The sequence below is a fragment of the Dermacentor andersoni genome, chromosome 2 (assembly GCF_023375885.2).
Source record: "Dermacentor andersoni chromosome 2, qqDerAnde1_hic_scaffold, whole genome shotgun sequence".
NCBI lineage: Eukaryota > Metazoa > Arthropoda > Arachnida > Ixodida > Ixodidae > Dermacentor > Dermacentor andersoni.
Genome location: NC_092815.1, coordinates 24265640 through 24274076, shown reverse-complemented (window position 1 = coordinate 24274076; position 8437 = coordinate 24265640). Strand labels below are relative to the sequence as shown.

The following is an 8437-nucleotide window of genomic DNA, read 5'->3' as shown; positions in this document are numbered from 1 at the left end:
GTGCGTGCGTGCGTGCGTGCGTGCGTGCGTGTGTGTCCCCTTAGCCAATTACGGCTATGGCGACTATACCGGAGGAACTAAATGATGCCGTTGGAACTCATTGCTTTCCAAGGTTTCTGAGCCCCTGTCACTGTCAAGCTGATTCCACAGCGTTTACATTCCACTCCTCCCATCAGGAAAAGGAAATAAAATTACCTGACCTGAAGAAAAGATGTTCTAGCATTTCTAGTAGAGATATGTATGCGTTTCCTTCACATTACCAGGGGTTCAAGAGGTTCTTGGAGGGGCTAGTCGCCCTAGCAGCGTCGCTGACAATTTGGCTGCTAGTCACACAGAATGCACAAATTTGTGGCTTTTATTTTGTTGACAACGAAACAATATACCGCGCGACGCTTCAAACACATCTCGCTAGTCTAAGACAACAAAATCAACACGAGACTAAACAAAATAAAAAATATAAATATAGAAGTGTAACAAAGGTTCGCTGTATGTTACAAAGAAGGAAGGAATTTCCCGCCATCGTCTCACCTGTGAATATCATTATCAGGTTTAGTCGCTCATGTTTATCTTTATTTTATTTTTACTTTATTTTATGTTATTGATATGTCATAAGTTATAAGTACGCCAGCAGAAATATCTGCATCCCAGTAAAGAACTTCTCTCTCTCTCGCTCTCCCTCGACAAGCAGAAAAAGGAACAAAGATGATGGTGACTACATTCACGGCACCGAGCTCCTCCACAGCGAACCTCATAGAAGGCTGGCTAATGCGCGCTTTCACTAGCCTTCTTATGTTGAATCCCTCTTGTTTGATTTGTCGAGCTTAAAATGCGTATGCATTTCTATGCTTACGCAAGGAGGAAACCTGCCTGTCCTAAGTCCGTTCGTCATGTAATATGAATCGCTATTAAAAGGACACTCTGTAAAACAAAATAAATTTGAAACTAATAACGTTCGTGGTGGCAAGTTTCGAAACTATAAGCCCACGCTCAGAAAGCGAGTATCTTGCACACTGGGCTAAACACCCGATTCTTTTTCTTTATTGCATGGAATTATGGGTAGTGTCAAACCAATATTACTACATTACATTTGAACATACATGAGAAACAAATGCACATATGGTAAGCAGTCCAATAAAACTTCAAAATTCTGTCAAACAAACACAAGCCTCCAGACGAGATATCCATTCAGGTTAGAGATCAAAGGCACCAACCACAATACGCACTTGAGCAGTCTCTTCTAGAAAAATAGACTTTGTCGTGTGAGGTGGCCCGGCATGTCTGTCGATCATTCGGCTTCTCCATAATGAATGAAGTCCTAATAATATAAACAAATCATATGGTGTATTACTGGCTGACTTTTTCAAAGGAAGGAACCCGATACCATAAGATGTGAGAGGAAGGTCTTTTTTGATATTTCTTTGTAAAATGTCCCAAAAATGAAATGCGTCAGGACAAAGTATAAAGCAATGTTCTATTGTCTCGGGTTGATTGCAAAGTCGACAATTCGTATTCCAGGGTACATATGCTCCTTTTTCCTGAAGCCACGTTTTAACTGGCAGGGTGGAGGTGTGCAGCTTGAAGAAAAATATTTTCGCTGCTGGCGCAATGCACACTGCACGGACATGGCAAAGAACATGTTGACCAAATAGAGACAGATACGGCTTTCGGTACATAGGTTCAGGGAAAAGGTTATCTATAAGTGCTACATTTAGCGACTTTCGATCAACGGTAAACAAATATTCTAGAGTGAATCTGGCTTTTAAGAATGAAACAGTGTCGACAAGTTACTTAAGGAAGCCCCATAACGGCAGTTTTTTAGCAAAGTTTATCGTGACAAAAAAAAAGTGAGGCCTGAAGCAAGACGTGTTCGATTAACTGCGAGAAGGAATGGACGACGGACGTTTTAAAGTAAAATAATCGCATCGCCAATTGTCATACAAACAAATGCGCAAAGCTCAGGCCTGCCTTCTCAAGCGGAAGGAAAAGGTTGTCCCTTCTCATGGCTTCCCATGATGAATGCCAAATAAAACATGCAAATATTCTATGAAATGCCTGAGCATGGATACGTGAGCAGTGCAAGACCTGCAGAACATAAAGAAGCTTGGAAGGGAGAAATATATTGCATGCCTTAGCTCTCGCAAAAATGGAGAGATCACGCCCCTGCCAGGTTGTCACCTTTCGACGGATAGTGCTTATCGTGAACGTCCAATGAGGTCCACAATTCCGGAAGTTATCGAGAGGCACACCAAGATATTGCAACGGAGACTGGTTCCAGTGAATATTCGCGAATACAGAGGGAGTGAGCGCCCACATGCCTACCCAGAAGCCCATACTTTTGCCAAAATTTACACTAGCTCCTGCAGTCTCACAGAAACGCGGGGTAGCGTTTATTGCCTTGGTAATGCTTGGCTTATCGACGCAAAAGAAAGCAATGTCACCTGCATAAGCGAGCACTTTAATTTCCTCATCTGCATACTTGTATCCTTTAATGCTTGAGTCGCAAAATACGCTTAAGCAAAGTATTCCAAGTATATAGCGAAAAGTAAAGGCGACAGCCGACAACCCTGACGAACGGGTGACTGTACCTGTATTATTTCTGAGAGGGTACGGTTGACAATTAACTTTGTAGTGCAATGTTTATAACAAAGTGTTATACCATTGTACAATACATCCCCTAACCGAAGATGCCGCAGCAGTTGGAACAAAAAATCGTGCTAAACCTTATCGAAGGCTTTGCCTAGGTCGATATGGAGAATAGCTACTTGATCCACACTACTCTCTATGCGCTCAAGGACTGAACGTGCCATAAGAAGATTTGTCTGTATAGAGCGTCCTCGAATTCCGCATGTTTGATGGTCACCTACTAATTTAGTAGTGACTGTCTGCAAGCTATTTGTCAGTACTATTGCAAATATTTTGCAATCGACGTTACATAACGATATCCGCCTATATCCGTTTACTCTCTTTGTTACTTCATTATAAATGCTCTTTGGTATTAAGGTTGTGTGGCCCCGACAGAAAGACCGGGGAAGCTCGCCATATCTATAGGCTTCCTCGAAAAGCTGCTCAAGAAAAGGACACAGAAATTCCTGAAATGTTATATAAGATTCAGCACTAAGGCCATCGGGGCCAGGCGTCTTGTTTTTCTGCAGAGTTTCGACGGCAAACCTAATTTCTTCTCGAGTTATTGGCCCATCAACGCTGAGTCGATCATATTCTTTTAAGTGTGGCTTAATGGAAATAAACTGATCATCTTTTTCTTCGTAACCATTCTGAGGCTTAACTGCAGTGAAAAGATTTTTATAATGAGATTCAAGTACGGTTATTATTTGTGACGTTTCTGTGCATATGGAACCACCAGACTCAATTTGTAATATTTTCTTGGAAAGCGCGTATCGCTTTTCATCAGCAAGAGCGATTTTTGTGGGCTGCTCATCTGTGAAGTGAGTTGTGCGTGAACTCACCATTGCTCCTTTGTACACTTCCGTCTCGTATTTCTGTATTTGTGCATGAACTGTATATATCTCATCGCTATACAACCCTGGTTCCTGGCTTTCGAAAGCATGCAGCTTTTGAAGTAGATCATTAAGGTGATGCTTTTCAGCTTTTTTTCTTTGAGATAGCTCACATGAAATGGCAATCACCTCATTTTTACTCCATCTTTGAACATTTCTTATTGAGCAAACAACGGAAGCTGTTGACGTAGTGTTATCTCTAGGAATAATTCTTTCACTTTGTTTACAAGACTTTCCTCTCGCAAAAGTTGTGTATTAAGCTTCCACAGTTCCCAATTACTTGCGAAACTTTTGGGGACCCCATGAAACAGCTACTAAACAGTGGTATATGAAAAATAAAGGCTTCACGGCGTAGTTGTGAATGTGAGACCATATATTCGTCGAAACGTACACACGATCAAGTCTAGCATGAGAGAAGCCTCGAAAGTGCGTAAACCGCACCCAAGGTGTGTAGGCTCCCACGTCTATTAGATTATGATTGCGATATTATATTGTTTACTGACGTAGGAAAGTAGCACTTGCATCATAACGATTAGTTAGGTATGAGTGATCTCTAGAAGGACAAACACAGTACAAGTCTCCAAACACTACCAAATCTCTGTCAGTATCTAGGAGTGAAGCAAGAGTGAGGAAGAAAGCCTTCCTGTCACTCACTTTCGAGGGGGCATAAACGCAAATAAACCGCCAATTACGGGAACAAAAAGAGAGGTCCCAGCATATAAGGCGGCCTTCCCCATCAACACGCAGCGACAATGAAGAGTGATTTAACTGCTTTCTAACTAACAAAAGGCATCCAGCGGAAGCACCACATGCTTGAGTAATACACACGTCGTAATCTGGGTGAAACGTTTGTAGCGCAAGGTTGACATCAATGACAACATCAATTTCATGCTGCCTAAGCACGTGAAGTAATTGCTTCTGAAGCCTTATGTTCCGAAACCCACATACGTTGAGTGTCGCTACACATAAGGGGAGGGCGAAGGCGGTAGCCATTTTGCTCACCTAAAGTTTTTCTTTTTCGTCGCCCTTTGCCACAGCTAAATCTGTGGTCTTGCTCCCTTTGGACTTCTTTGTGGCACTCTCTTGACAAGACTGATAAAACCGGCGTGGCACATTATTACCAGGAGAGGGAGTTCGTTGAGCACTAGAAGACACTTTCTTGGGCGCTTGCACTACACTTTCTGTTGCTTTGTCGTTGCATGGTGCCGGACGTTTCCTTGTCTGACTGCTATCCATCGCCTCTTCTTCTTCCTTGTCATCAGGGGGCTTTTCTTTAAGGCTTGCTACGTGGGCAAACCTCGCCTGTAGCTTCGCTAGTGTTACTTGAGCTGCTGTGGCTGCTCGGCATGTGCTTTGTGGACTCCTGTTCTTCGTCCCTGATCCCACCGGTAGTCTGCCCAGTGGCATCTGCTACCTCTGTAGAATCCATGAGATGGTCCAGTTGGGCCTCGTCTACGCTATATTGCCCATAACGAAGCTTATTGGTGTAGGTCGACACGCAGGCGTCCGCCGAGTGACCAAATCGATGGCACTGCAAGCATCTCGGTGTTCTGCATTGTCGACGGGCGTCTCCCACACGCTTGCAACAAAAGCACAGCGGAGGCCTGCCGGGAATAAGTACCAGGCACAGGTGTCCACAAATGGACATCATGGGCGGTGTTGAGCTTACGGTGACACTGTCTTTGAGCACCAAGAAAACTTCCCTGTTTGTTGTCACCCACTGTTCCATACCAGCGCACCTCCATTCTTCTCTATCCACCGATTTCACCTGGCCGCACGCCTGAAACGCCTCTTCAACGCGTCGAGGTTCAAGGTGAGGTGGAAGCCATAGTAACTTGAGCTCGATGTTCTTAGTCTCCGGATCAATCACCATGCACTTTAACCCTTTGACACGCAGCTCACCAGAGGCGACGAGAGTCTGTTTTGCCGCACTGCTAGCGCAAGTAACCATCCATACATGGCTCATTTGATACTGTCCGACACCAACAATATCTGCAGTATTCGGTACTTCAAGTAGAGCGTCTGGGAAGTCAGGAGCACGGTATGGTCTGTCACTCAAGTCCACATGAAGGAAAATGGAATTCAAAACATTGTTACCGGTTCGTAGACACGGGAGGACAACTTTGTAACTTGAATCTTCATTCGGAAACGGGGTCGTCTCCCCGTTTCTTGCAGAACGTGACTATATCTGAATCACACCAATGTGCTGTGCCTGCCGCACAAAACTAATGCCAAAGGATAACAGCGTCTATGAAGGCTTTGTTGAAAGATTTGGTAATGGTGGAATAAAATATATTTCTAGGACACATGTAGAGCCCTTTTGTATTTTTGTCGACATCAAAGAAATTCCGATTTTGCGAAAGTCTAATGCCAAAGACGTCCTATTCCCGATGCGCGCTGCGGTGGTCGCGGGAAGCACTTTTCGTTGGGACGTTTCGTCACCGGTCGAAATGTCACCGATCTCTGAGGGTTCATGTGCATCACATCGCGCAACACAGACAGATAAGCAGGCAATGAGTTGATAAGGAGTGATGAGGGGTTGTATGGATCTCACCACGGAAGATAATTGTTCGACGCGGATGGATGAGGTGCCAAAGATCGATAAGGGCTTATATTGGTCGGAGCAATTATGATAAGGTTAATAAACACCCATAAGAATTTATGAGGATCCGACCAAGTCTGATAAGGTTGATAAGAACCGATAAGAGTTGATAAGAGTCGTGTTATGTCGAATAAGGTTGATAAGGAAATAAGGTTCCATAAGAATCGGGTCAATTGCGATAAGGTTGATACGACCGATAAGTGTTGATATGGCTAGGATCAAGTCCTATAAGTTTATAACGACTAATAAAGGTTGATATAATTGTTTGGATCAATTTCATAATATTGATATTGACATTGGGTTGCGTGGAGAGGAATCAGCAAGCAGCAGTTAAAATCATACTTAGACAATTTCCAGAGCAGTTCCCGCATGAATTTTGTTTCTCGAGACAGTGTTAACGCAGGTTTAATCTGGTTCGCAGCCACATTTCCAGCAGTTTGTGGCTAAGTGGGAGAAGGCTCAGAAATACAAGGACAGTGCATGCTTCCTCTCTCGTGCACCTCCCGCTTGTCCCACAAGAAATTAATGCAGATTAGAGATAACCGGTACACTATGGCGACCTTACATGGAACGCAGTGTTCGTTTTATTTTCTTCGCAACTGGCTTAAACTAACGAAACCATATTCGTTTAGTGAAGGTTGTTCCTGCTTCAAAACTTCGCCCGCATCCAACACTCTAATCTTGAGTGGTTTATTCATCCTTCCCTGATGCCATGCATTTCCCATAATCCAGGCACCTATTTGAAGGCCGAACCGAGAAAATCACAATAAAGAGGACATACGCAAGAATAGTTCTCTTCGTTTACTCTATGCGGGCGCAATCAATAAACGTTCTTGTATCATGCTTTGTGCGCATGGCGAAGAACCCCCTTTATGTGGTTCAAATATAATTCATCTCCATGTACAACGCAGAGCCCCCATAGGGTACATCGGGACGTTAAATACACTGATCAATCAACCAATAAATCAACATAAGGAACCGCAGTTGGTTTTATAAAAAATGCGGTCCCTTATGATACAGTGTGTTTCATAGCCACTGTGTTGCTTTGGAATTCCATAATCAATCTATCAACCCGTCAATCATTCCCACTAAGGGGAAGTGTTCGGCGGAGGCAAGTGTTCGTCCTATTACGACCTCTATTTGGAGGAGCTTTAGGACTCCCGCCGGAGCAAGCACTCTCTGAGGACGAGGCTTGAGTAACTTCACTCCCAGTCTGCGCAGTCAGAGTAAATGTACACTCGCCGCCGACGTGAACGGGAACACTTTCCCTGTGTAAAAACAGCCCTTCATGCAAGTGTAAAAGTCCCAACATCACTCATTGCAACTTTCCATATAGTTCTCCTATCCACAAATTCCACTCATGGAACAACTTTCCTTATTACAAGCGCACAAAAGAAAAATCACCACCTCTGAACACAAATTTGGCGCTCCCTTTCATATTGGTGGAGAGTGTACACCCTGATAAAACTCCTCAACTTTAGAAAATTCAGGTAAACAATGGAACAAGCAGATATTTCTGCAAGAGGAATTACCAAGACTTACTTACCTTGGCGCCGTAAAGTTCCAGATTTTATATTTATTCGCGATCTATGCGAGCTATCACTTCACGTTCGGGCGACTCCCGGTTGTTTCGAAACAAATAGAAAATTTGCGGGTTTACACTAAAAGTGGCCGACTAATTATGGTCACCTGGAAAGTAGATCGCGCACGTCGTTCAGTTTCTTCACACACCGGTCTATCGAGCTTACATACGCGCATCAGAAGAAAACAGGCGCGTTGTGCAGTGAAATAGCTAAGTGCATTACACCAACGCCGAGTGCCCTGACATCGTCACTCTTTAACGGAACACCAAATTACCTGTCGCTGTTTAGGACTTGTAATTAGGGTGCGTCGTCCTGCTCGGTGAAGTCTGAACGTTTGCTTGGCAGATCTTTTATTTACTTAGGATGATGAAGGCTTCTTGCCATAATTTGTTCTACTATCCTCTGCGTGTCAATTATTTATATAAAACAATCAGTACAACACAAATGTCACACGTGCAATATTGTCACATGTGAAAATGTCACATGTCAATACAATAATGTCACATGCCAGTAATGTCACACGTGCAAACTGATATTGCTTTTTTAATGCACTTATGTGCTTCTATAAATTGTAAAGCGTGCTTCTGTTACGCATCCTATGGCTTATTACTCCTCACATGATTGTTCTTTGGCTTCCGCCCCCCACCCATATGAAGTTCTCTGCAGGATCCTTAGAGTATTTAAATTAATTTACAAAAAATTAAATAAAGAATACTGTAATACTTCCCATCATCATG

General features: G+C 43.4%; 1 pseudogene; it reads right to left on the bottom strand.

Moving 5' to 3' along the window:
• Positions 1–1190: 1190 nt before the first annotated feature.
• LOC140215818 (uncharacterized) lies at positions 1191–2313 on the bottom strand (annotated as a pseudogene).
• Between the last annotated feature and the right edge of the window lie 6124 nt (positions 2314–8437).